Here is a 26,373-nt window from a genome sequence, read left to right on the forward strand (position 1 = left end):
TGTGAAGGTATGAGTCCACAAACCCTCATGCATTTCATTCACATAACCACCACCTACAGATAATACTACATATACACAAACACTAGTTATGAATTGGAATGACTTTTTTATTATATTTGATATGTGTTTGTGGGTTCATGCATGCCAAGTCATGTATATGAGAGTTAAAGGACAACGGACAACTTTTTAGAGTCTTTGTTTTCCTTTCCATCTTTGTGTTGGATTCAGATATCACACTTAGGTCATCAGGCTTATATGACAAATGTTTTTATCCAGTGATCCTCTGTAGTCCTAGAGTATCAGTTCTCAACTTTTGGGGGTTGGGTGGCTCAAGCTACCCTTTCACAGGGTCACTGAAGACCACCAGAAAGCATAGTATAACAGTAGCAAAATTACAGTTATGAAGTGGCAATGAAAATAATTTTATGGTTGGAGGTTACAATAGGAGGAACTGTATTAAAGGGTCACAGCATTAAGAAGGTTGAGAACCACTGTCTTTGTAAGATATGTTTGGCAAAAGCCAATGTGTAAGAAACTGAACTATACAGTAAAAACCAGTCACTTAGGAAACAAACAAAAGACAGACCTTTCACTAAAGAAGGATGGATACACAGATGGCACATAAGCAAATGAAAAGATGTTTGGTATCAGTAGTCATTAGTCAGTAGACATTAGGGAAAATACAAATTGAAAGCACAATAATATATTACTATGTTGACTATTAGAATAGCTAAAAATAAGATGTGAGTAGACATAGTCACCAGTTGTTGGCAAAGATACTAAGAAAATCTTTTATATATTATTGGTGGGAATATGGAGTGGTGCAATCATAGAAAATCTTTTGTAGTTCTTTTCTTTCTCTCCTTCCCAGTCTATGGTAGCCAAGGATGACCTTGAACCTCTGATCCTCCTGTTTCTGCTTCCCATGTGCTAGGGTTATAGGCTTGTGCTACTACACAGAAGATATTTTTGTTTCTTTGATTGTCAAAACATATTTATTCTTGTAGCCATTTAAATTTATGTTTATGAGTATACTGTCCCTGGCTTCAGACACTAGAAGAGGGCTTGGGATCCCATATACAAATGGTTGTGAGCCACCATGTGGTTGCTGGGAATTGAACTCAGGAGCTCTGGAAGAGTAGTCAGTGCTCTTAACCTCTGAGCCATCTCCCCAGCCCCTTATTGTAGCCATTTTAAACCTTTAATTTTAATTAAATTTTTGTTTGTGTGTGTTTGGGCACATATGTCATGGTATGCTTGTGGGGGTCAGAGGGGCAATTTGCTGGATGGAGTCTCTTTTCTCCTACTATGCAGGTCTTTAGTATCAAACTGATGTCCATTTAGCCATCTAGCTGGCTCCTAGTCTACATTTTGTTTCCTGTTTTTGTTTTTGGCCTTTTCCAAACAGGCTTTCTCTATGTAGCCTTGACTGTTTTGGAACTTGCTTTGTAATCCGGCTGGCCTTGAACTTACAGACTCACCTGCCTCTGTCTCCTGAGTGCTGGGATTAAAGACATGTGCTATTATGCCCTGGCTTCTTTCCACTTCTTTTCTTGTGATTAGTGCAGCTGTTAATATATATGCAAAAATTTTAAGACTCTTCTTTCATTTCTTTTTTGTCTGTACCCACATATATGGTTGCTTTATTATTTTTTGGGACAGGTCCTCACTATATAGCCTTAGCTGGCCTACAGCTCACCATGTATATCAGGAAAGAAATATACCTGTCTCTCTGCTTCTTGATTGCTGGGATTAAAGATGTGCACCACATCAGCAAGTCCTGTCTTAATTTTTATGAGCTTTATTTATTCATTCATTTATTTATATTTTTGGTTTTTTCAAGACAGGGTTTCTCTGTATAGCCCTGGCTGTCCTGGAACTCACTCTGTAGACCAGGCTGGCCTCGACCTCAGAAATCCGCCTGCCTCTGCCTCCCAAGTGCTGGGATTACAGGCGTGCGCCACCCCTGCCTGGCAGCTTTATTTATTTTTGAAGAGTATAAGTTTTCAATAAAGCTGAACAGCAGATACTATTTGCAATATGCTTCCTTTCTTAGGAATAAATAGGTTCTTCCATGATCTATATCATCTACTAGAATGTAGTTAACATTTGTTATTAAGAATAGCTTACAGGAAGTTCAAGATAACAGTACAGATGCAGCCAGTGTTTCTGAGCAGCCACCAAGATGGCTGAAATGGAGAAGTGGATCTTCTGCAAATTCGCCTGCCGTGGTGTGGATCTGGACCAATTACTGGGCATGTTCTATGAGTAGCAGATGCAGTTGTACAGTGCTTTCTAGAGGCAGTGGAAGCAGTACTTACATTATTCAAGCATTTGAGAAAGACCAAGTAGGAGGTGCTACCCATGGAGAAGCCTGAGGTGGTGAAGATCTACCTGAGGAACATGATCATCCTACCAGATGGTATGCAGCATGGTGGGCTTATACCTTCAACCAGATGGAAATTAAACAGAGCTGACATGCCACTACTTGTGTGAGTTCTCCAATACCTATATGCCTTTTAAGCACAGCTGGCCTGGTATTAGTGCCACCTACTCCTGCTTCATCCTCAAGTGGCTGAGGCAAATACTCATGTTTAGTCCCTGGAGGGGAAAAAAAAGAAAGACTGGCTTACAGGTGGTGATTCATTCAAATAGTTCAACAGTGGCTGATTCCTAATGGAAAGGCCAGAAATCCTAGGAGTTATTCAGTTTATGAGACTAGATGTCACAGCAGTTCCAACCTGGTACTGGAGTATAGGATTCCAAGAGAGTGGCTGGTCTTTAGTCTTTGTTGGAATCCTGAAGAATGTATTTTAATTCCAATGAAGGAATGGGTCTAAAACAGGTTAGATGAAGTTCAATGAAGTCAAGCAGACAAAAAGCAGAAAACAAACACTCCTTATGTGTCCTTTTATGTGGGGCATAAGATTTAAGGTGGATCTTCCCACTTAAAATGATCACGAAAAATTCCTCACAGGCATGTCCAGCTATTTGTGTTTTTATTTCAGATGTATCAGTTGATAACCAAGATGAATCATCACAGGTTTACACTTTAATTTTAGACCCATGAATCCTAACTTTAAGAAAAACTATGCATATAGTCAAAGCATATATCACCTTCAGGAGAACTCTGGTCCTATAGGCATGTCTTTAAGAGGCCATCCCATTTTTTTTAACAGTCTAGCTGTTCAGGATAGTGACAAACATAGTAAGAAGCAGTGAATTATATGAGATGGCCTGCACCTCTCTGGCTGTGAAGTGAGCTTCTTGGTCAGAAGTAATGCTATGTGGAATATCATAGTGTTGGATAAAATATTCTATAATTCCGTGGGTTTAGTTTTGGCAGAAGTTTTATATGCAGGAAGGCAAATTGAAAACCAGAATATGTTGTATTTCAGCAAGGACAAAACATTGCGCTTTCCACAATGTAAATGGTGCAGTGTAGTCAACCTGCCACTTGTAGTTGCTGGCTGGTCACCCAGGGGAATAGTGTCACATTGGACTTAGTGTTTGTTTCTGCTGCTGGCAGATCTGGCACTCAGTCGTAGTGGGAGCTAGATACACCCTCAGAATACCTAGGATTGTAGAGATAGATCATGGAGAGAAATTGAGGTTTCACACTATGTGGCAGGGTTCGAGTCCCTGAAGAAAAAAACTATGAGGGTATTGGTGACAGTGCAGCCCAGTTGTAGTGGACATGCCAACATTTTGGAGATGCCTGTACTGTGAGATGACCAGGATAGCAGCAGCTATGGAGTGGAGACAGTCTGAGCCTACAAGAAAAGCTGCATGTCCTGAGAAAGACAGAGCTGGATAAATGCTGCTGCCAAGGACCCTTAAAGCGTAGTGGATCCTCAGTGGGTCCCAGACATTAAGCAGTGACTCTTTATACGTTTGAACTTTGATTTGATTTGTAACTGCCCTGATTCTGACCTCTTAAAGTATGTAACTTATTTTTTTATTTTTATGTGAGCCTACAGTTGAGGCATTTCGAAGTTTTAGAGGGAGTTTGGATATTTTAAAGAGACTGAATTTAAAGTTTTGATGTTTTGTTTTGTTTTTGTGACAGGGTTTCTCTGTGTAACCCTGGCTGTTTTGGAATTGCCCTGTAGATCAGACTGACTTTGAGATCAGCCTACCTCTGCCTCCTAAGTGCTGGTATTAAAGGTGTGTGTGCCACCACCATCATGTTCCCTTCTTTGATTTTTGAAATGGGTCTGTCTATATAGGCAATCCTGATCTGGGACTTGTTTATATTCCATGTTGCCTTCAAAACTTGTGCTATTTCTGCCCCAGCCATCCAACTGCTGAGACTATAGCTCTGTGTCACCTTGTCCCACTCAGTTTTCTCTGTACTCACATACTGGAAACACTATGAAGCTCCACTTGGGAAGAGGGATATCTGCTAACTCCTAGAATTTTATAAGGGAAGACTTCTATCTTTTCTTCCACTTAGTTGGAACTAAGTAGAATATACATACTTATATTCTGAGTTTGTATATTTCTGTCTGTCTGTCTATCTATCTATCTATCTATCTATCTATCTATCTATCTATCTATCTATCTATCTATCTCAAGACAGAGTTTTTGTAATAGCCTTGCTGTAGGCCAAGCTGTTCTCAAACTCACAGAGATCTGCCTGTCTCTGCCTCCTGAGTGCTGGGATTAAAGGCAGGTGCGACTACCTCACAGCCTGATATTTTATTTTATACTTTGGGATAAACTCTGTGTTGACAGTTTTCCAGGGATTGAAGAGTTGGGTCACATGATTGTGAAGGCTTGACAAAATTTATATGTTGCTCTTTTTACCCATATAGACTTCCTTCTGAAGGCTTAGATTTTTCAAAATCTACTTTATCTAGGGTTCTTAAATGTTTCAACCTTTCTTCTAACCCATCAACCAGGGGTAGGGAAAAAAGAAGGACAATAAGAAAGGGTGTTGTGGACTGTTCAGAAGTAATTCCTTGGGACGATTCCATTCTTCGATGTTAGGATATCAGCAGTCCATTTCAATAGCAAGTACTAAACATGAATCAGTAGTGACAGCATGATCCAGCAGAAACAGCATGACTCTGCCGAATGGCACAAGTCAGAAAAGTGGCCAGAATGAGCGGGAATACCACGAGAAGTTCTTTTGTGTGTTTCTAAGACCAGAAAAGCATTGCGGGCCTGTAGCAGTGCAAGAGTGTCCTCATTGTGGGGTTCTATTTATGTCCTTTCTAAACATCATGTACCCTCTGAAGTGTCTGTTTTCAGCAAAACAGCACATGCATGTTCTCTCACACGACAGCTTGCAGAAAAAAAACACGACACAACTGAGTTGTTAAAGAAACCAGATATTTCCACTTCATCCTCCCCTTTATTTTCCAGATTAGTAGCTTGGTTTTCATCTATGCCTGTTTTATTATTTAGACTGACCATTTAATTTTTCATTTTGGCAATCGTTTTAAATTTACTTTCTTCCCTTTTTTCTTTCTTACCTTCCCCTTTCCTTTTGTCTCCTTCCCCCCTCCCCATCCCTACCACTCATTTGTTTGCCTGTACTTGCATATGTAATATGTGCATGGAGGTACAGGCCCGTGCAGCATAGGAGACTCATCAGGCATTTTCTTTATCGCTGTCTGGTTTATGTATCAGCCCTTGAGACAGGGTCTCTTACTAAACCTGAAGATTAAGGTCTCAGCTAGGCTAGTGAGCTCCATTAATATGTGCTTGTTTCTATCTTTTCTCTATGTGTGGGTTACAAGCATACATGGCCATGCCCTGCTTTTTTTTTTTTATTGCACTTAGGTCCTTGTGTTGGCAGAAAAAAGCACTTTTACATACTCTGCAATTACCCCAGTCCTCATTTCTAATTTCTTATTAAAAGTTTTGTTTATTGTGTATATGGTGTGTGTATGAATGTGTGTGTAAGGGCACATACACATAAGCTTACATGTGTTCATTTCTTCTACTATGGGTCTAGAGATCAAACTCTGCCAGGCACGTATGGCATGTTAGGACAGCTAGGAAACTCTGTATAAAAATGAAAACAGGGGAAACAACAACAATCAAAAGCCAAAATACCTGAAACATATGCCCTACCCATCTCCGTCTTGATTGGTATATTCCCTTTTCTTCTCAGCCTTCCTCTAACTAGAATACTTTTCACTTACTGTGTGTATCATTCCAGGGGGCCCTTGGAGACTATTGTCTTTTTTAAATTACAGTATAGACCCTATGGGTCAAGTAATAAATAACATTGGAACAAAAAGGGAGGTATTCTGACTGATTTCCTTTAAAATGGTTCTTTCATAATTTCATTTTTAAAATGAGCTAGATAAAAAGTTATTTTTTTCTGTAGGAAGGGTAAGACAATACTCTGAAGATAATGTGGTTATTTTATAGTGGTTTGAGTAGATAACATTGATCCTCTAATTTAATTAAATGGTTTCTTCAGTCCCTGGGTGCATATTTTTATAAATAGTTTAAATTGGAGAATTAACAATGCCCAAAGTGAAATATTCCATGAATCCTTTATTACTTCAAAATGTTATAGATAAAATTTTCAATGAAGATTTATTTTTATTAAAATGTTTTTGATTTGTTTGTTTAATGTGTGTTTATTTTTTGTTTTATGTGTGTTGATGTTTTGCCTGCATGTATGTTTGTGTGAGGGTGTTGGATCCTTGGAACTGGAGTTATAGACAGTTTCAAACTGCCTTGTGGGTGCTGGGAATTGAAGTCAGGTCCTGTGGAAGAGCAGACAGTGCTCTTAAATCTTAGCCATCTCCCCAGCCCAATGTGTGTGAGTGTTAATGTGTGGTTTTGCCTCCATGTATGGGTTTTTTGTTTTTGTTTTTTGTTTTTTGTTTTTGTTTTTTGTTTTTTTCTGAGGCAGGGTTTCCTGTGTAGCCCTGGCTGTCCTGGAACTCACTCTGTAGACCAGGCTGGCCCAAAAATCCGTCTGCCTCTGCCTCCCAAGTGCTGGGATTAAAGACGTGCGCCACTACTGCCCGGCTCCACATATGTTTTATGTGCTACATTCATACCTGGTGCTAGCAGAGGTCAGAAGGCATTGGATCCCTTAGAACTGAAGTTGCAGATGTCCTAAAGCCACCATGTTAGTCCTGGGAACCAGTCTGGGTTCCTTTGTAAAAACAGCAAGTGCTGCCAACAGCTAAAGCATCTCCAGCTTTTTCATATTTTTATCTATTTTGGTTTTCAAGACAGGGTTTCTGTGTAGCCTGGCTGTCCTGGAACTTTCTTTTGTAGACCATGCTGGCCTCAAAGTCAGAGATCCCACTTCTTCACAATTGTCAGGATTAAAGGTGTATGCCACCACTTCTAGTTATTACTGTTTTTGTTTTTTTTCAAGACAGGGTTTGTTTGTGTAAACCTGACTGTCCAGGAGCTAGCTCTGTACACCAGACTGGCCTTAAGTCACAGAAATGCATCTGACTCTGCTTCCCTAGCACTGGGATTAAAGGAGTGTGCCACCCCCACATCCTCCCTCCAGCTGTTTTTATTTGTGTGTATGTGTATAAAATGTATTTATGTGTACTCATATATGTGTGTTTGCCAGGTATATATACCTGCAGAGGCCAGAAGAGAGTGTCTGATCCTCTTTAGCTGAAATTGGTGGAATTACCACCTTACAAGGGTGCTGGGAACTAAACACAGGTTCTTGAAGAGCAGCATGTACTCTTAACCACTGAGCCTTTTTTCCAGCCTACTTTTAGGTAAAATTTAACTCCATTGAGAGTTTTCTAAATTAGTTATCTTTATATTATATTGAACATCTGTCTACTTGCCTATCTGTCCTTTATTACTAGAATGACAATTAGAAAATTGTCCTAAGAATTAGTTCTTTTTCAAAGTAGTTTTCTTATTTGAATTGTCTTTAAATATTGGGTTTATTAGACACTAGTAAAAATGCTTTTGTTTAGTAAAGAAGGCAGTCAATCTTTGTAATTTCTATAAAATAGTATAGTAGAGAGAGTTGGGTAAAATATTGCTGTGGCATCTAGGGGTGAGACAAAACAGTAAAGTTGAAATGGCCCACAGCACTTGAGCGTTGCAGGATATTTGATTATACTGTGAATCCCCAAAGACTTTGATATTTACTGAAAAGACTTTGTGGTGGTGTATCTCAGCACTATCACACACCTTTACTCCAAGAACCAAAGTCAGTGCGAGGTCAAGAGGCAATGAGCAAGTAATCAGCCAACAGGCAGTGAACATAAGTAAGCAGGAAGGAGGGTCTTTGCATTGAAGGGTATTTAAGACAGTGTGGAGGAGAAAGTTTTTCCTTTTGGGACACTAGTTGAAAAGGAACATCAGCTGGATGTTTTGTTTTTCTCTGCTACACACACACACACACACACACACACACACACAAGTGCGAGTTGGGCAGGGGTTTGTTTTTATTTTTTCCAGGAGAATAAAAGCAAAATCCTGTCCCAACCCTTGCTTGGGAATACTTAAAAGTGGTCTAGCACACTTAGGTTGTGGAGATGGATCACCAGCCAATGCAGAACACTAAGCTCTTGAAAGTATCCTTTGTTACTAAGTGATACCTAAGTATCCTAAGACTTCATTTCAAGAAGATGTTTACCCTAAGTTTCCTTTAAGTAGGTCAGTTAGATAATATATAACTGCTTTATAGATCCTTGGCAGTAAATGCAGTTTGAGATTTCTTTCTTTTCTTTTTTGTTTTTGTTTTTTGTTTTTTGTTTTTTGTTTTGTTTTGTTTTGTTTTAGTTTTCTTTTTTTTGAGACAGGGTTTCTTCTCTGTATAGCCATGACTGTCCTGTAACTCACTCTGTAGGCCAGACTGGCCTCGAACTCAGAAATCCGCCTGCCTCTGCCTCCCAGAGTGCTGGGATTACAGGCGTGCACCACCACTACCCCAGTTTGAGATTTGCTGCCATATTCAGGTTTGCCAAGATGAGTTTAGCTTTTCGTTTCTTTTTATCCCTCCATACCTCCCTCTTTTCCTCCCCCACTCACCCCCCAAAGAATTGGCCAAAGGCTTAAACTAATCCATATTCTTGTAAATCAATTATTTTTTGTAGTCTAGAGATATGTGGATGTGTTTGGATAAAGACTGCAGTCTGAAAACCATTTACTTTTATCAATATTGTCCACATGTTTAAGAAAATATTACTTAAAAAGGATGGGAGAAATGACTCAATAGTTAAAGGTACTTACATAGAGGACTCCACATTTCCAGTACCCATGGTAGGGGAGGGAGGCTTACAACTGTCTGTAACTCCTGTTCAAGGAGACCTGATGCCCTCTTCTGGGCTCTACTGGCACCAATATGATCTGTGACATACTGTTTTAAAAGTATTAATTTAAAAATTAGCTTCTAAAGTAATAGGTTTCCTTACAGCATTTTTAATATATACTTAGTTTTGGCTGATTCTTACCCATATCTCTATCAACCTGTCTGTTCCCATCAGTCCATCTGCTTTCATATCTGTGTCCTATTGCCTCTCATCTTGCTTTCATTTAAATTCACATATTTAACAACTAGAAACTAAGATTTACATATGAAAGTGTACTATTTATCTTTCTGTGTCTGGGTTAACTCAATATACTTTAATTTTCTCTATTTTCCTGTGAAATCCATAATTTCATTTTTTATTATAGCTGAATACAAATCCATAAAAATATGGAAAGCTTCATGAATTTCTATCAGTTTAACATAAATATCTGTTCGAAACAATCACAGTCCACATGCTTTTGGTGGAGAGACAAAAAGATAGTTTTTGAAAACCACTTGCTTATTGCTTTCCTGTTATTTCTCTTTTGTGGCAACAATTTAAGTATCATGTTTTAGAGTCTCTTAAACTCCCCACTTCCCCAGAAGACAGAAAGCTGTATACCTAACCTGCTATAAGGACCCGAATAAATTGGGTGGTTGTGGCACATGTCTTAATTCTAGCACTCAGAAGGCAGAGCCAGGAAAATCTGAGTTTGAAGCCAGCTTGATCTACAGAGAGAGTTTTAGGAATGCCAGGGCCACACAGAGACATCCTGTCTTGAAACAAAGCAAAAGGTGTCGAAACAAAATTATGCTCTGGTGTGTGGGTGCCTGCATGTACGTGTACCATAGGCATGTCTGGTGCTGCTGAGGCCTGAAGAAGGCTCAGATCGTCTGGGATTGGAGATGGTTCTGAACTGTCAAGTGGGTGCTGGCAATCAAACCTGGGTCCTCAGGAGGAGTAGCCTGGACTCTTAATTGATGAACTACTTTTCCAGCCCCCAGAACCCTTTAAAAATTTACTTGATGTTTACAAGTGTTTGGTTTGCTTGCATTAAATGATTGTGTGCAGCCCATGTGGGTGGTAGGAACAGAACCTGGGTCCTCTGCAAGAGCAGCTAGTACTCTTTAACAACTGAGCAAAATTTCCCACCTATAAAAGTGACCTTTAGAAACACTATGTAGAGCCCGGTGGTGGTGGTGGTGGCGGCGGCGGCGCACGCCTGTAATTCCAGCTCTCTGGGAGGCAAAGGCAGGCAGATTTCTGAGATCAAGGCCAGCCTGGTCTACAGAGTAAGCTCCAGGACAGCCAGGGCTATACAGAGAAACCCTGTTTGTTGTTTCAAACAAACAAACAAACAAAAAAAACAAAAACAAAAACAAAACACTATGTAGCCTAGATTGTTCTTGAAGTCTTTCCTATCTTCCTGTCTGCCTTAACCTCTCCAGTTCTAGGATTTCAGACATGAGCCACCACTCCCAAAAGATTGTATTTGTAGCTTTGTATCTATGTTCCTTAACTTGGGTTTATTTACTTTCAAAGTACTTGGAATTACTTTAAGACATTGCTTTAAAAAAATATGACATTGCTATATATAATAAGGTTGTACCAAGAACAGGAAGGGAATAATCAATCACTAAGTTAATTGAACAGAATTTAGAAAGTTTTCTGTGGGTTTGAATGATCATTTTCTTTCTTTCTTTCTTTCTTTCTTTCTTTCTTTCTTTCTTTCTTTCTTTCTTTCTTTCTTTCTTTCTTTCTTTCTTTCTTTCTTTCTTTCTTTCTTTTTGTTTTTTTCGAGATAGGGTTTCTCTGTGTAGCCCTGGCTGTCCTGGAACTAACTCTGTAGACCAGGCTAGCCTCGAACTGAGAAATCTGCCTGCCTCTGCCTCCCAAGTGCTAGGATTCAGGGCCTATGCCACCACCGCCCAGCTGAATGACCATTTTCTAAAAATTAAATAGAATGATGTATTAGGGTGTCTTAACCAGTCTGAAGTCAGATACCTAGTCATAGGTAACCTTGTAACTTACACATAGCCTTGCGTTGAGCCTTCTTAAAATTAATTAATTAGTTAATTAACTGACACTAGGTGTATCTGTGGCTGTCATGGAACTCGCTCTTGTAGACCAGACTGTCCTCACACTAAAGAGATTCACCTGCTTCTGCCTTGCATTGTACTTTTACTGGATATATGTCTCTGTGGGGGAGGTGGGTACCCTGGAACTGAAGTTACAGACAATTGTGAGCTGCCTCGGAAGTCCTGGGAATTGAACCTTGATCCTTTGGAAGAGCAGCCAGCATTTTTAACTGCAGAGTCATCTCTTCTGCACCTTGTATTGACTGTCTGTCTGTCTGTATGTATGTATGTTTGTTTGTATGTATGTACCAGTGTTACTTACAGGAGCATAGATATCTTACCAGTGGTTACACCACTGAAGAAAATGTCTCACCATTCTCCAGCAACCACTAACTGCCTATGAATCCTCAGAGAGGGGGTAGAACTTCATGAAGCCCTCCTCCAGCAATTGGTAACTACTTATAAATGCTCAGGAAAGGGTGTAGGACTTACAAACCTTAAAAAAACAAAAAGGCAAGCTGGGTGGTGGTGGTGGTGGTGGTGGTGGTGGTGGTGCACACCTTTAATCCCAGCATTTAGGAGGCAGAGGCAGGCAGATTTCTGAGTTCGTGGCCAGCCTGGTCTACAGAGTTTCAGGACAGCCAGGGATACACGGAAAAACCCTATCTCAAAAAAACAAAAAATAAAAACAAAAAAAAACAAAAACAAACAAACAGAAAAACCAAAAAGTTTTGAGAAACCTCAAATAACCTTAAGATCTCAATGGCTTCAAACACAGGGGATTCTTTATTTGTTAAAGTTGGCAAGCATCTCTAATCCATGATATTACTGAGTAACAGAGTAACCATCATCTGAAATGTTGGTAGAGCTTTCTGGAAGCTCCCGCACAGTAATTTAAATACTCTTGACTACAAATAATTTTGATGTATTGTGAGGTTTACGGTGTTAATTGCATCTAGTCACAGTGTTATGTTAGCCACACACCTAATCACAATTATGTTGAGGCCCAGTAAGATAACCTTAGCTTTTCACAGCAGCATTAATAACTACTACATTTTATTACAACGTATTTGTAGAACTTGGCATATTGTAGATACTAAGTAAATATATGCTAAATGAATTGTAGTGATAAGAATCTGTTTAATTTTGCCTGACAATGGTGGTGCATGCCTTTAATCCCAGCATTTGGGAGGCAGAGGCAGGTGGATTTCCAGTTTCAGGTACAGAGAAACCCTGTCTTGAAAAACAAAACAAAGCAAAACAAAACAAAACAAAACAGAACAAAATGTCATTTAAAAGAATCCGTTTAATTTTAATCTCTTTTGGGGATGTTAGGAAAGGAATACTTGTTTTGGGCTACTGGCACATTATATTGTAAATAAGTTTTATATTCACTCTTGGAGTCCAAAAGTGGTCATCAGATTCTCTGGTACTGGAATTACATAGCTAGTTATGGGTGCTGGGAATTGAATTGTGGTTATTTGAAAGGTCAGTTAGTGCTATTAACACTGAACCATCTCTCCAGCACCTAAGCAATCTTTTGGATAATAGAATTTCTAGTCAAATTAGCATTCTCAGTGTTCTTTTTTTTCCTCATTTTTTTTAAATCTTCTTTTTTAAAGATTTATTTATTTTATGTATGTGAGTACACTGTCACTCTCTTCAGACACACCAGAAGAGGGCATCAGATTTCATTACAGATGGTTGTGAACCACCGTGTGGTTGCTGGGAATTGAACTCAGGACCTCTGGAAGAGTAGTCGGTGCTCTTAACTGCTGAGCCATATCTCCAGCCCTCCCTCAGACATTTTTATTTCTCCTTCTCCTTCACCTCTGCTTCCTTATCTTCCTCATTGTATTCACTTTGGTTCTTGTCAAAACTGCAAGCTTTACATATGAAAACTTACTGCAGCAATTCATCTATGATGAACAGTGGGACCTGAGCATGATTGGCTGTCTAATTCATGTATTTAGTATATATACTTATTGTGAACTAGCATTATTAATATTTAGTGTTTATTGAATTAGTATAAAAATATTCATGTAAAGCCTTTGAGAAAGTAGAAAGCATCCATGAGAGTTAAAATTAGTCTTCAGATTAATGGTATAAAATCAATTTATAAAAACTAAATTGTTTTGAGCTAATGAGATGACTTAGCAGGTAAAGGCATTTGTAACTATATCTGATGATTTGAGTTTGATCCTCTGAACCTACTTGATGATAGGAGGAGAGACTATTCCTGCAAGTTGTCCTCTGACTGTGGTATGCTGCACATGTACAAGCACACATAAAAATAATGTAATTAAAAGTAAAATTAAAAGTTGTATTGACAAGCAATTCTGAACTCTATATTGTTGAAATATCAGTAATAGGTGTTACTGTTAGTAAAACTTATTTAAAAGGTACAGTTGAGTTATTCAGCACTTTAAATGCAAATTATGTGAAGAGTCATCTCCATTTTGTGGTTTTGTTATATTCTTCCTCTGCCTTTTTCATCTTGAGTCCCTGAAATCTGTTCTAGTTTTACTTGTGTGTCAACATACTGAAGCCATCTCTGCTGTCATGCTTTGAAGATCAGCAAGAGATACTCCCCTGTAAGATGAGAGTTGTATAATAGGTGACTATTAGAGGCATAAACAAGTCTTGGTAAATCTGGAGATGTTTGTTTGTTTGTTTGTTTGTTTGTTTTTCCAAGCACTAGCAATGTAATACCAAATGCTTGTTGGTGCTATGTCTGAAGAAACTTTTATTTACTATGTATTTATTGTGCATTGTTACAGAAGACTTTGTGCGTCCTAAGCAAGTACTCTGTCCTAGACCTGCCTACTTAATTCTTTAAATCTCTTTTTAAGTGTCCAAGAGAGGGCTGGAGAAATGGCTCAGCGGTTAAGAGCACTGACTGCTCTTCCAGAGGTCCTGAGTTCAATTCCCAACAACTACATTGTGGCTCACAACCATCTGTAATAGGGATCTTGATGCCCTCTTCTGGTATGTCTGAAGACAGCAACTGTGTGTGTGTGTGTTTGTGTGTGTGTGTGTTTGTGTGTGTGTGTGTTGTGTGTGTGTGTGTGTGTGTGTGTGTGTGTGTGTGTGTGTGTGTGTGTGTGTAAAATAAATAACTCTTTAAAAAAGAGGGCCAGGGATGGTGGCACATGCCTTTCTTTAATTCCAGCACTTGACAGGCAGAGGCAGAAGGATCTCTGAGTTTGAGGCCAGCCTGATTCACATAGGGAGTTTCATGACAGCCATGGCTATATTAAGAGACCCTGTCTCAAAAACCAAAACAAATTTAAAAAAACCCTACTATATCTCTTATTATAAAATGACAGTTGAATAGAATTAAAATCCAAGTTAAGCAACCCTTAAACTTTTAGGCCACTAGACTTTGGTCAAGACTTAGATTGAAAACGTTCATTCTTTATATTTATTTTAAATGGCATCTTTACTGAATATTATGGCATGTATATATAATGATATGCCCAACTATTTTTTAATTTTATGATTTTATTATAGTACATGATTTGTATGATAAAATATTGCAAATAAAATTTAAAAATTATATAATAAGATTAACCAGACACAGTGTTTATATACTTCAGCGAACTATACAGTTAAAGAAAAGTAAGGAAAATAATAAAGGAATGGATACTAAATACTCTTGGGGGCCAGGATTTAATTTTTTTCCTTTTTTTTTTAAATTTAAAACAGGGTTTAACTATCCTTAGGTGGCTGGTCTGGAACACATAGACATCATCAGCCTTTGTCTGCCTCTGTCTCTGTGTCTCAAGGGCTGGAATTAAAGGCATATACCATTAAATCTGGCACTTTATTGTATTTGTGTCTGGCTGTTTAGTATTGTCACTTTACCTGTCCCCTCTGGATACCTGGATTGTGTCAGATTGCATAAGACATTTTTTGGGAAAGATTTATTTTTGGTTATGTCTATGTACACCACATGGGTGCAGATGTCTTACATGCCAAAAAAGATGGTGTCAGATTCTCTGGAGCTGGACTTACAGACTGTTGTGAACAACCTTGAAATGGGTGCTGGGAACAGAACCCAGGTTCTTTGGGAGAACACCAAATGTCTCATGCCACTTTAATAATGAAATAATTTGTTTGTAAACTGATTCAATTTTTTAATGCGCATGTTTGCAAGTTGAAGCTTGATCTTTAGTATCTATATTAAGTGCACCTAACAACGCTTATCTGAGTTTTGAATTGTGGTAATTTTTGGATCTTCCTTAGTCTGGATGGCATGATGGCTTCAGAAAGAAAAGAAGCTTTACTTTGTCTTTCCAAGTTAAAGTATTTTCTTCTGAGTTTTGCCTTTTATTTTTCTACCTCCTTAATCTGGGATAGTCTTTATTAGAATGGGGTAGATTAGTTTTGTGCAAAGCTGTCTTATTAGTTAGCTGGGTGTTTTATATTGACTGGAATAAAGAGAAGAAATAAATTTGCTGGAGAAATGGTTTAGTGGTTAAGAGCACTTGTTACTCTTGCAGAGAACCTGGTTTTGGTTCCCAGCACCTACATAGGATATAACAATTGTGTGACTCCAATTTCAGAGGATCTGATGTCCTCTTCTGCCCTCTATGGGCAATGCAGGCTTTTGGTGAACAGACACAAAAGCAGGCAAAACACCCAATACACATACCCTTCCTCCCCCTTCTTCCCCACCCTCCCCCAAAAAAGAAAAAAACAATTTCAAGAGAATAGGTTACAAAGTACAACAATATATTGATTTTTTCCCCACTGAAAAAAACAGTACTACCTAGAGCAATGACTATAAGTCCAGGACTGGAAATATTTAGAACACCTTGTCATAGTAAAAGCAAGCAAATAATTAACCATCACTGTACTGGTAGCTTGAAAGACTTCATATTGGGCAGATTATACTGAGACAATATGGGCAGATAAAAGAATAATTCCTGGGATTTGAAGCACAATGACTTATTATTAACATAACAATAAAGTTATTAACAGCACAACACCCTTAAACATCTTAAGATGTTTTAGAATCAAGTTATCTGAGGGCATAGTAAAGAACCAAGTGTTTCGGTGTACGTGTTTATGTGCATGTATGTATAGGCAGATTTCAGTGTCAGGTTAAATATCTTCATCTGTCACTTAATACTTTATTTAGCACACCCCCAACCCCACTTAAAAAAAAAAAGAAGACAATGTCTCACTTAGTAGCCCTAACTGTCCTGAACTCAGTATGTTCAAGCACCATTTGGCTTTGAACTCAGAGATAGATCCACTTTTCTAGGCCTCCTGAGGGTTAGCATTAAAGGTGCAATCCACTACGCTTAGTTCATTTTACTTTTTAACTGTTTACTTTTATTCTGTATGTGTGAGGGTTTTGCCTGCTTGTGTGCCTCTATGAACTACTCCTCTGCCTCCTGCCTAAGAGCCAGAAAAAAGGTATCCTCTGGATTAAATTATAGTTGTAAGCAGCCATGTGTTGGGATTCAACCTAGGTTCCCTGATAGAGTAGCCAGTACTCCTAATTCTAATTTTCTCTCCCACTTTCTTTTCTTGTTGATTCTTTTTCTCCTCCTCCTTTTTTTAGAGGAGGCAGGAATTCTCTGTAGCCCCTACTGACCTGGACCTTCATTTCTTTGTTGTAAACCAGCCTAGTCTTGAACTCAAGAGTCCCAGTTGCCTCAGTAAACCAAGTGCTGGGATTAAAGGCAGGTACCACTATATCCAGCTTTTAAAATTTTTTTCTACTATTTTTTTTTTATTTTTAAGATGGTATTTTCCACTGAACCTGGAACTTGCCGATTATGATTAGCTAGGAAAGCTGCCCAGCAACTACAGGGATTCTACTGTTTCTATTTGTACAGAGATTGCAGGAGTATATTGCACACCCGGGTGTTACATTGAGTGCTGGGATTCTGAAGTAAGATCGGAATCATTTAATAGTCTGAAGCATCACATTGCTTTCAGATGTTGCATTTACCTGAAATAAACCTCAATATGTGAAAGTTAATGGACAATTCCAGAGTAGACTATTTTTGAGTTTTAAATTGTACACCTTTCTGAATATTAGGATGAACTCCCAAATTGTCCTGTTCTATTTACCCATAATACAAACCATCCTTTTATTTGGTGTATTCATACTGTAGCCTGGAGTCACTTAAGTTGTAATGCTTCCTTATCCCTGTGTTCAAATAACCCTTTACTAAGAGCTGCGATGCTGGCAACTCATAAAGAAGACCTGCCAAGTACTTCATTTGAGCAAAAAGTTTGTATGTTTGTTTTTTATATTAGTACGCTGTAGCTGTCTTCAGACACACCAGAAAGGGGCATTGGATCCCATAACAGATGGTTGTGAGCCACAGTGGTTGCTGGGAATTGAACTCAGGACCTCTGCAAGAGCAGTCAGTGCTCTTAACCTCTGAGCCATTTCTCTAGCCCTGTTTTTTTGTTTTTTTGTTTTTTGTTTTGCTCTCTCTCTCTCTCTCTTTCTTTTACATTAATAAAAAGCTGTTACTGGGTGGTGGTAAGGCAGAAGCAGACAGATTTCTGAGTTCAAGGACAGCCTGCTTTACAGGCCAAGTTCTAGGACAGACTGGGATACACAGAGAAACCCTATCTTGAAAAACAAAAAATTAGGAAAGGAAAATCATATGCTTAGGTTATTTAGATGTATGGTTAGGAATGAACTCAATTTGTGAAATTGTGAAAAAGGAAAAGGACTCAGGTAGTATGCACTTTATACTGCAAAAAAATTCCTTTTCTAGTGGCATTCACTCACACACACACACACACACACACACACACACACAGACACTAATTGATTTAAGAAATTAAGAAAATATGGTGGTGATGGCGCACACCTTTAATCCCAGCACTTGGAAGGCAGAGGCAGGTGGATTTCTGAGTTCGAGGCCAGCCTGGTCTACTGAGTGAGTGCCAGGACAGCCAGGGCTATACAGAGAAACTCTGTCTTGAAAAAAACCGACCCCCCCCCCCAAAAAAAGAAAATATTTCTTGATTGGGTTTCTTGTTATATTTGTTCTTTCTTATTAATTCCTCACATTAACAAATCTACTTTACTTTTGAATAGTGACTTGGCCCCGTCTTAAAGCATTAGTGTTATTTTAGAAACCCAGTGGAGTTTTAACATTTGTTTTCCCTAGTTTTTTTTTAAATCCTAATAATCATTCCCCCCCCCCCAGAGGTAGCTACTCTAGCAACAAAAGGCTATCTGTTGCAGTTGAAGAGAAATTTACTAGTGGGATCCCCCTCCCCACCTGCAAAAATAAAAGTTTGAAAAACAGTAGTGAAATTATCTCTTTTTCCTATGTAGGCCAAGAGGGCTTGCCCTGGTTATAGTCTCAATATTTTAAGTCATAGGATCATGTAAAATTTTGACTTGCTAGCATTAAACTTCTGATATATAAAATGAAAGCTTTAGATTTAATTCCAAATTTACCAAATAATTTGAGTGCATACTTCTAAGAATAGCAACATAAAGTAAGTCAAAGAATGAACAGCATAAAATTCTTGCTAGCATAAGAGAGATAATGAGCTAGACAATTAAGTTAGAAATTCTTTTATTTTAAAGATTTATTTATTATTATATGTAAGTACACTAGCTGTTTTCAAACACTCCAGAAGAGGGCGTCAGATCTCGTTACGGGTGGTTGTGAGTCACCATGTGGTTGCTGGGATTTGAACTCAGGACCTTTGGAAGAGCAGTCAGTGCTCTTAACCACTGAGCCATCTCTCCAGCCCTAAGTTAGGAATTCTAACCTATTAGTGATGAATGAGAAGATTGGTGATGTGGATGGGTTGGGGGTAGCATGTTGATTGTCTGAGGGACTAGCTTTCTTGGTGGAGAGAAGAACCAGCACAGAAGCTCTGAAGTGGGCAGAGGGACTTACATTGCCTGGGGCACATGGGGTCTTGGTATTAGTGGGGTGAATGTTGGCTTTTACTCTCTCTCTCTCTCTCTCTCTCTCTCTCTCTCTCTGTCTCTCTGTCTCTCTCTCTCTCTCTCTCTCTCTCTCTCTGTCTCTCTCTCTGTCTCTCTCTCTCTCTCTCTCTCTCTCTCTCTCTCTCTCTCTCTCTCTCTCCTCTTGAGGCTAAATGGTTCAATAAGGAAATAAGTAGTAGATACAAAGAACTTAAATCTTTGTGCACTAGTTTTTTAAGAGTCACAGAAACTGATGGAGGATAGGAAAAGAGTGAGGAAAACAAAACAAAATCAAATTTGGTTGGTCTGTAAGACAAGCAAAGGAAGTTTCACATAGAGGTCAGGTAAGGTAGGGTGAGGTTGCCACTGGAGATAAATGTTACTTTGAGGGTGGCAGTTTCAGTGAAGTGGGCCAAAGCTTGGTCTGAGCTTGGGAAGAATGAAAGGAAAGTGAGTATAGGAAATGAAAACAACTGTTTAAATTGTACCTCAAAGGGCAAAAGGAAGCACCTGAAGTTAGGGTGTTTCATTTTTGTTTTGGTAAAATTGCAGAATTGTTAGCATAATTAATATTGAGATTGAATTTAGTGGAGAAGGAATGGTTGACACAGGAGGGAACTGGAAGGTTTTTTTTTTTTTTTTTTTGAGAATATTTAAGATGGGATTCTAATCACTGCCTGTGTTGGAAGCTTTATTTAGCTATGATCAGTTTAAGTATGATCAGTTCATCTGAAACAAGAAAGATGGTGGTGTAGTTAGTATATAAGACTCAGGAAGATTAAATATGTAGAATGTGGAAACCGTTTAGGACAAGAATAGAGACTTTTCATGAGAATTAGTCAATATTTGTTTTTCCCCCAAGATTTATTTTTATGGGGCTAGGGAGATGACTAAATAATTAAGAGGGCTTGCTTCTTTTGCACTCCAGCACCAGGGCCAGGCAGTTCAGAATTGTCTGTAACTCAGTCGTAAGAGATCTGGCACCTTCCTCTCTGCTCCTTGGATACCTGCATATACATGTCTTGGTCATGTACATAAATAAGAACAATACAAATACATTTTAAAATATTTATATTTTTGTGTGTTTGCCCATCCACAGGGGTCATTATAAGGCACTTGCTGCTCTTTACTGCTGAGCCATTCTTCCTCTTTGTTAATATTTGTAAAGTCATTATTGAACACAGAATTAATTACTTAGTGATTTCTTCAGTTACTACAGCTATCACTTGGAGAGATAACTGTAAGAATTGGTTTTTAAATTGTGCAAGTTTTTTATGTATTGCTTGTGAAGTTACAATGTGATTCCTATAGCTAGTTTATTTTACTCACCCTTGTAATACTTCAGAAATACTGGGTATTCATTCAAGTTAGGTAAATGAGTTCAAAACTTGTAGGTAAGTCATCTTTTCTTTCCCAAGGTGTTAGCCTCCACAGGTTCCACCTACCTAGACTATTAAAGCATATCCCAGAAAGACAAAGAGTTTTATAGTTTTAATCTGAAACAGATGATTTTTAAGGCCTTAAAGGATGTTTAGTGTTCAATATCTAAATAAAGGTTCTTATAGTGAAATTGTAACTGTGTAATAGAAAGTTGAATTCCTTATCAGTATTGAATAGAAAGAAGTAGTAGAGAAATTACATATAAGTTGAGTTAATTATAAGCCGGGCGGTGTGGCGCACACCTGTAATCCCAGCACTCTGGGAGGCAGAGGCAGGTGGATTTCTGAGTTCGAGGCCAGCCTGGTCTACAGAGTGAGTTCCAGGACAGTCAGGGCTATACAGAGAAACCCTGTCTCAAAAAAACCAAGTCCAAAAAACAAAAACAATACCACCACCAACAAAAAATGTTGTAATTATAGTTGTAGGATTGATTGTAAAGCTGGAGCAGGTCACATACGTTTTGTAGAGTTGGAAACAGGAAATACTTGGGAAGTCTATCTAGAGTCTCCCTGACTTTGAATACGTGCACTCATTCCTATTTTAAACTAGGATTGGAAAATTAGGGACTGGATACTTGGCTCAGCAGTTATGAGTGCTTACTATTTCAGAGGACTGGAATTCAGTTTGCCAACACCCACATGAGATGGCTTATAATTGCCTGTAAGTCTAGATTGAGGGGATTTGATGGTTTCTTCTAGACTCTCTGGGGACTTGCACTTACACCTCTCACTCCATTCCCATAATTAAACATCATAAAAATAAGTTTTTTTAAGAGACTGGAGAGATGGCTCAGTTGTTCAGAGTACTGGCTGTTCTTCCAGATGACTTACCCTCATTCTCAGTACCACCTACATACAGGATAGCTCACAATTGTCTGTAAGTCTGGTCCCAAGGGATCTGACACCCTTTTCTGGGCTCCTCTGGTACCAGATAAGCATGTGTTATTCCGACATACATGCAGGCAAAACACTCTTACATATAAAAATTTTAAATGTCTTTTTTAAAACATGTAGAAAGTTAAACTCGGTATCAGTTTAGTGTATAAGCTCAGGACATATTTTAGAAAGATAGTGGTTAAAGGAGAATCAGATAGATCTTAGTGAGGTTTCTGTTGGGTTAGTGGGAAAGAAGTGATAGGTCTAAGGTAGATTTGTAAAGAAGATCTAGGGTCAAAACCTCTTTTTAGAATACAGAGAATAGCCGGGCAGTGGTGGCGCACACCTATAATCCCAGCACTCTGGGAGGCAGAGGCAGGCGGATTTCTGAGTTCAAGGCCAGCCTGGTCTACAAAATGAGTTCCAGGACAGCCAGGGCTATACAGAGAAACCTTGTCAAAAAAAAAAAAAAAAAAAAAAACCACAGAGAGGTTGGAAACTTAAAGAGGACAATTAGAGAAGAATTGGATTTGAATCAAAGGCCAATAACTTAAAAGTAGTTAAAGATATGTGAAATGCTATTTGAGGGACCAATGGATCAGTAGATAAAGGCACTTACTTGTCACCAAGCCTTATAGTGTTTAAATCATAGCTTGTTCGAACCTTCATGGTAGAAGGAGGGAACTAACTTCCACAAGTTGTCCTCTGACCTCCACACACTCAAAGTTGCATGTTCACAGGTGGACACAAGTAAACATAAATAATTTAAGCAAACAATCTTTAGTAAAATATAGTATTTTAAGTATACCCACAGAACTAAATTATTTTAATGAATTAATGCTTTCCAAAATACTTCATTTGTTAATAAAAATAGTCAACATTTGAAAAACAGTATTTATTGTAAATGAGTTAAATGGATCCTGTAGTCTACAAAAACATTAATATAAGGGAAGGGCTGTAAGGAAGACAAAAAAATTACAATGCCAATATTAATGAGGAGACTACATTTGTAGGCAATATTTCAGTTAACAGTGTGCTCTTTTAGATAGGAAAGCGTAGTATCTGTCTGTACAGGATATAAATAGTTCAAGTTAAAATTAAATACAAATAAAGGAAAAATTTCAAAGCAGCGTATATATCTCAATCCCCCAATGAGTTCTTACAAGTTTGTAAGTTAACCAGCACTTGAAAGGCAGAAGGAAATGGTCTACATTTCAAGGTTCAAGCTAGCCAAGAGTATTCAGTAACATTGTCTCAAAAAAAAAATTTTATGGTTTATGTAAAGGAAAAGTTGAAAGTGAAGCACAAACATATATAAAATGTACTTTAATAAAATTATGGAAGAGAACATGCTTGAAAAGCTCAGGAACATAGACTGTAAAAAGTTTAAGTATAGAAGGAAATACTGTGAATAAAAATTTTATTAAAGAATTGTAGGAACTATAGCATTAATGTTTCTCTGTTCTATTTCTTGACTGTGGTAGACACTGTATGTATGACCAGTTGCCTTAGATTCTTCCCACTGTGTCTTCCTCACCTTAGATTCTTGCCACTGACTTTTTTTTTTAAATCTTAATGGATGTTATGCCTTCAAACTGTGTGAATCAAAGCAAATATTTTCCTCAAAAAATTGCAGTATCAAACCAAACTTTAAGACAGTCCTTAAAGAAAGAAAGTTTTAAAATAATTTTTTTTAAAAACTTAATCAGCACAAGGACCAAATAGCAAAGTGAAAATGTACCACAGGCATGAAGAGGTTTTTTTCTTTTTCTTTTTCTTTCTCTTTTTTTTTCTTTTGTTCTCTTCCCTCCCTCCCTCCCTCACCCTCTCTCTTTCTTATGATGGGAGGGGACAGGTTCTCACCGTGTAGCCCTCACTTAGCTGAAACTTTCTGTGCAAATCAAGTTGGTCTAGATTTTTACAAATAGCTACCTGCCTGTCTTTGCTGTGCTACAATTAAAGATGTGTGCTACCCAGCCCAACAAATCTCTTCTTTTGCCTAGGCTATCTGGCCAGCTTGCTTCTTGGACCCATCTGTCTCTACTCCACACTCAGGTTTCAGATACATTTGGCTCTTGCCTGGCTTTTTTGTTGGTGTTGGGGACTTAAACATCGGTTCTCATGTTTGCGCATCAGATGCTCTTACACACTGTTTACTCACAGAATTTTTAAAGAGGGGTGTGTGTGTGTGTGTGTGTGTGTCTGTCATTGTATGCCTGTGTCAGTTTTCTGTTGCTGTGAAGAAATACCATTACCATGGCAACTCTTTATTAAAAAAAAAAGCATTTAATTGGAGCTTGTTTAGTCTATTGTCATGTTGGGACGCATGATTGCAGGCAGGCATGTAGACATAGTGTTAAGTGTTGTTGAGAGTTCTACATGTGGATTGGCAGGCAGCAGAAAGAGAAAAACACTGAGTCTTGTTTGAGCATTTGAAACTTCAAAGCCAAACCCCTAGTGACACACTCCTCTAACGAGACCACACTTATTCCAAAAAGGCCTTGGACTTAGAGCTCATGTTTTTTTGGCCAGGGTGTAAGTCAGTAAGCTTCAGTGATTCTTTTGAAGCTGGGGTAAGTTACATGTGTGTGCAGGATACCTGGCTTGTTATGTGGGTGACTATGATCTGAACTTCTAGCTCTCATGATTCAGTAAACACTCCACCCTTACAATATCAAATTGATGGGCAATAAGTTGATATTTGTATTTTCTATTTATCAATATATGAAATAGGGTCTCATATAGCTCAGACTGACTTTCAACCCACTATGTAGCTAATGATGAACTTTAACTTAAAAAAAAAAAAAAACACTTATTTTTTTGAGACAGGATTTCTCTGAGTTGTTCTGGCTGTCCTGGAATTTACTCAAGACCAGGCTGGCTTCTAACTCAGAGATCTACCTGTCTCTTCCTCCTGAGTGCTGGGATCAAGGGTGTGTACCACCTCACCTAAATTTTTCCCCCTGCATGTATGCCTGTGTGAGAGTGTCAGATTCTCTGGAAACTGGAACTACAGACAACCGTGTGGGTGCTGGGAATGGAACCTGGGTCCTATGGAAGAAAAACCAGTGCTCTCAAATATTGAGCCATCTCAAATATTGAGCCATCAAATATAGCTCCTTTATTGTTTTGAAACACTGAGTCTTAACTATGTAGGCTTGGCTGGCCTGGTATTTCCTTTGTTAGACTGAGATGGCCCCAAAGAGATCAGCCTACTTATGCCTCCAGAACACTAGGATTCACGGTGTGTGCTGTCACATGTTGCTTTTAATTACACATTTATTTTGTGTAGGTTTGTGTGTATGTGAGCTAATACGTACCATGGGCACATGTGTAGTGGTAATCAGTTCTCTGTTTTGAACTCAAGTCCCAAAGTTTAGCAACAAAACACCCTTACCTGCCTAGACTTCTCATTGGCTTCAGCTCCAGTGAGAGTTAAAATTATGGAGGCATCTGTTCTCTAAGTAATTTAAGACATCTTGAAATTCCTTTATTCTGTTTTTTAGCCTTTTTATTTTCTAACATTTAATTGAATGCTCAGTACTTAATTTTAATTTATGATCAGTTGAAAGGACTTAGATTGTGGGTCTTAAAAAATGTTGGAAGTTTTACCATGTTGTATCCCTGGCTGGCCTTGAACTCTGAATCTATTTGCTTCTACCTTCTAGAAGTCTGGGATTAGAGGTGTTGGTCACGATGTCTGGCTGGAGTTTGATCACTAGAAAAAGTAACTCTGTCTTTTGGCTCTCAATGTTTCATTGTTTTTTTTCTTTAATGAGTTTCAAAAATGTTTATATCAGCCTGATACATTTTTTTTGTCTAACCTTTACTTTTAACTTCTTAAAGTCACCTTTTTAGGTTTGTCTCATGTAGACCCTGTAGATGGATCCATGTAGATGGATCAGGATTAGTTTTTTTTTTTGTTTTTTCGTTTTTTTTGGGGGGGGGAGGGGACCCAATTTAAAATGCTTTTACTTGTTCACATAATGTGGGTTTACTTCTCTAATATTAGTCATTTTTTGTTGTTGTTGCTTGTGTTTCTGCCTGGTTTTTTATCATCTTTTAAAATTACTTTTTAATTTGCTCTCATTGTTCTTCTCATCTTACAAAAATACTTTATTTCATTTTGTTTAGGATACCATCAATGTTTTAATGTTTTATTTTCCTTTAATAAAGCCAACATGTAATAAACTGCTAACATGGATAAATGTTGTCAAACCATGACATCATCAGTTGTAATATGGATGCTGATTTCAAATAAGCTAAAACGTGAAATTGAGTGCATTTTAGAATGATGGTCCTTTGCTGTTTGTACTTGACCTGTACAGTAACCTGTTGTTACTGAAAAGCCGAAGCCTTAATACACTTCAGTCTATTATATTTATCAAGTATCTTTTCTGAGAGCAGTTGCATGAAGGCAATATTCTCAGCATTCTTAGCTTTGAAGTACTATTCATGGCTTTCAAGTGAAAGGATGTTTTGTCTGACAATATTTTAATATTTAAATTAAAAGTCAGAATTGATTTCGGCCCTGAGTTTGATGATTTCCTGCCTTCTACTCCTCCTGGGCGAAATAGCTTCTTTTTGTTCTAGGGCTTTCAGGTGTGTCATTAAGCTGGTAATGTATGCTCTCTCCATTTTCTTTTTGGAGGCACTCAGGGCTATCAGTTTTCCTCTTAGCACTGCTTTCATTGTGTCCCATAGATTTGGGTATGTTGTGTTTTCATTTTCATTGTGTTCTAAAAAGTCTTTAATTTCTTTCTTTATTTCTTCCTTGACCAAGGTATCATTGAGTAGAG

At 38.2% G+C, this 26,373-nt stretch overlaps 1 protein-coding gene and 1 pseudogene across 1 annotated transcript in view; both read left to right on the forward strand.

Annotated features, from left to right (window-relative positions):
• LOC127663591 (PRAME family member 7-like) overlaps nucleotides 1–26,373 on the forward strand; it is a 59,452-nt gene that overhangs the window by 10,116 nt on the left and 22,963 nt on the right.
• LOC127663596 (40S ribosomal protein S15-like) lies at nucleotides 2,034–2,996 on the forward strand (annotated as a pseudogene).

Source organism: Apodemus sylvaticus, chromosome 13 (assembly GCF_947179515.1).
Source record: "Apodemus sylvaticus chromosome 13, mApoSyl1.1, whole genome shotgun sequence".
Taxonomy (NCBI): Eukaryota; Metazoa; Chordata; class Mammalia; order Rodentia; family Muridae; genus Apodemus; species Apodemus sylvaticus.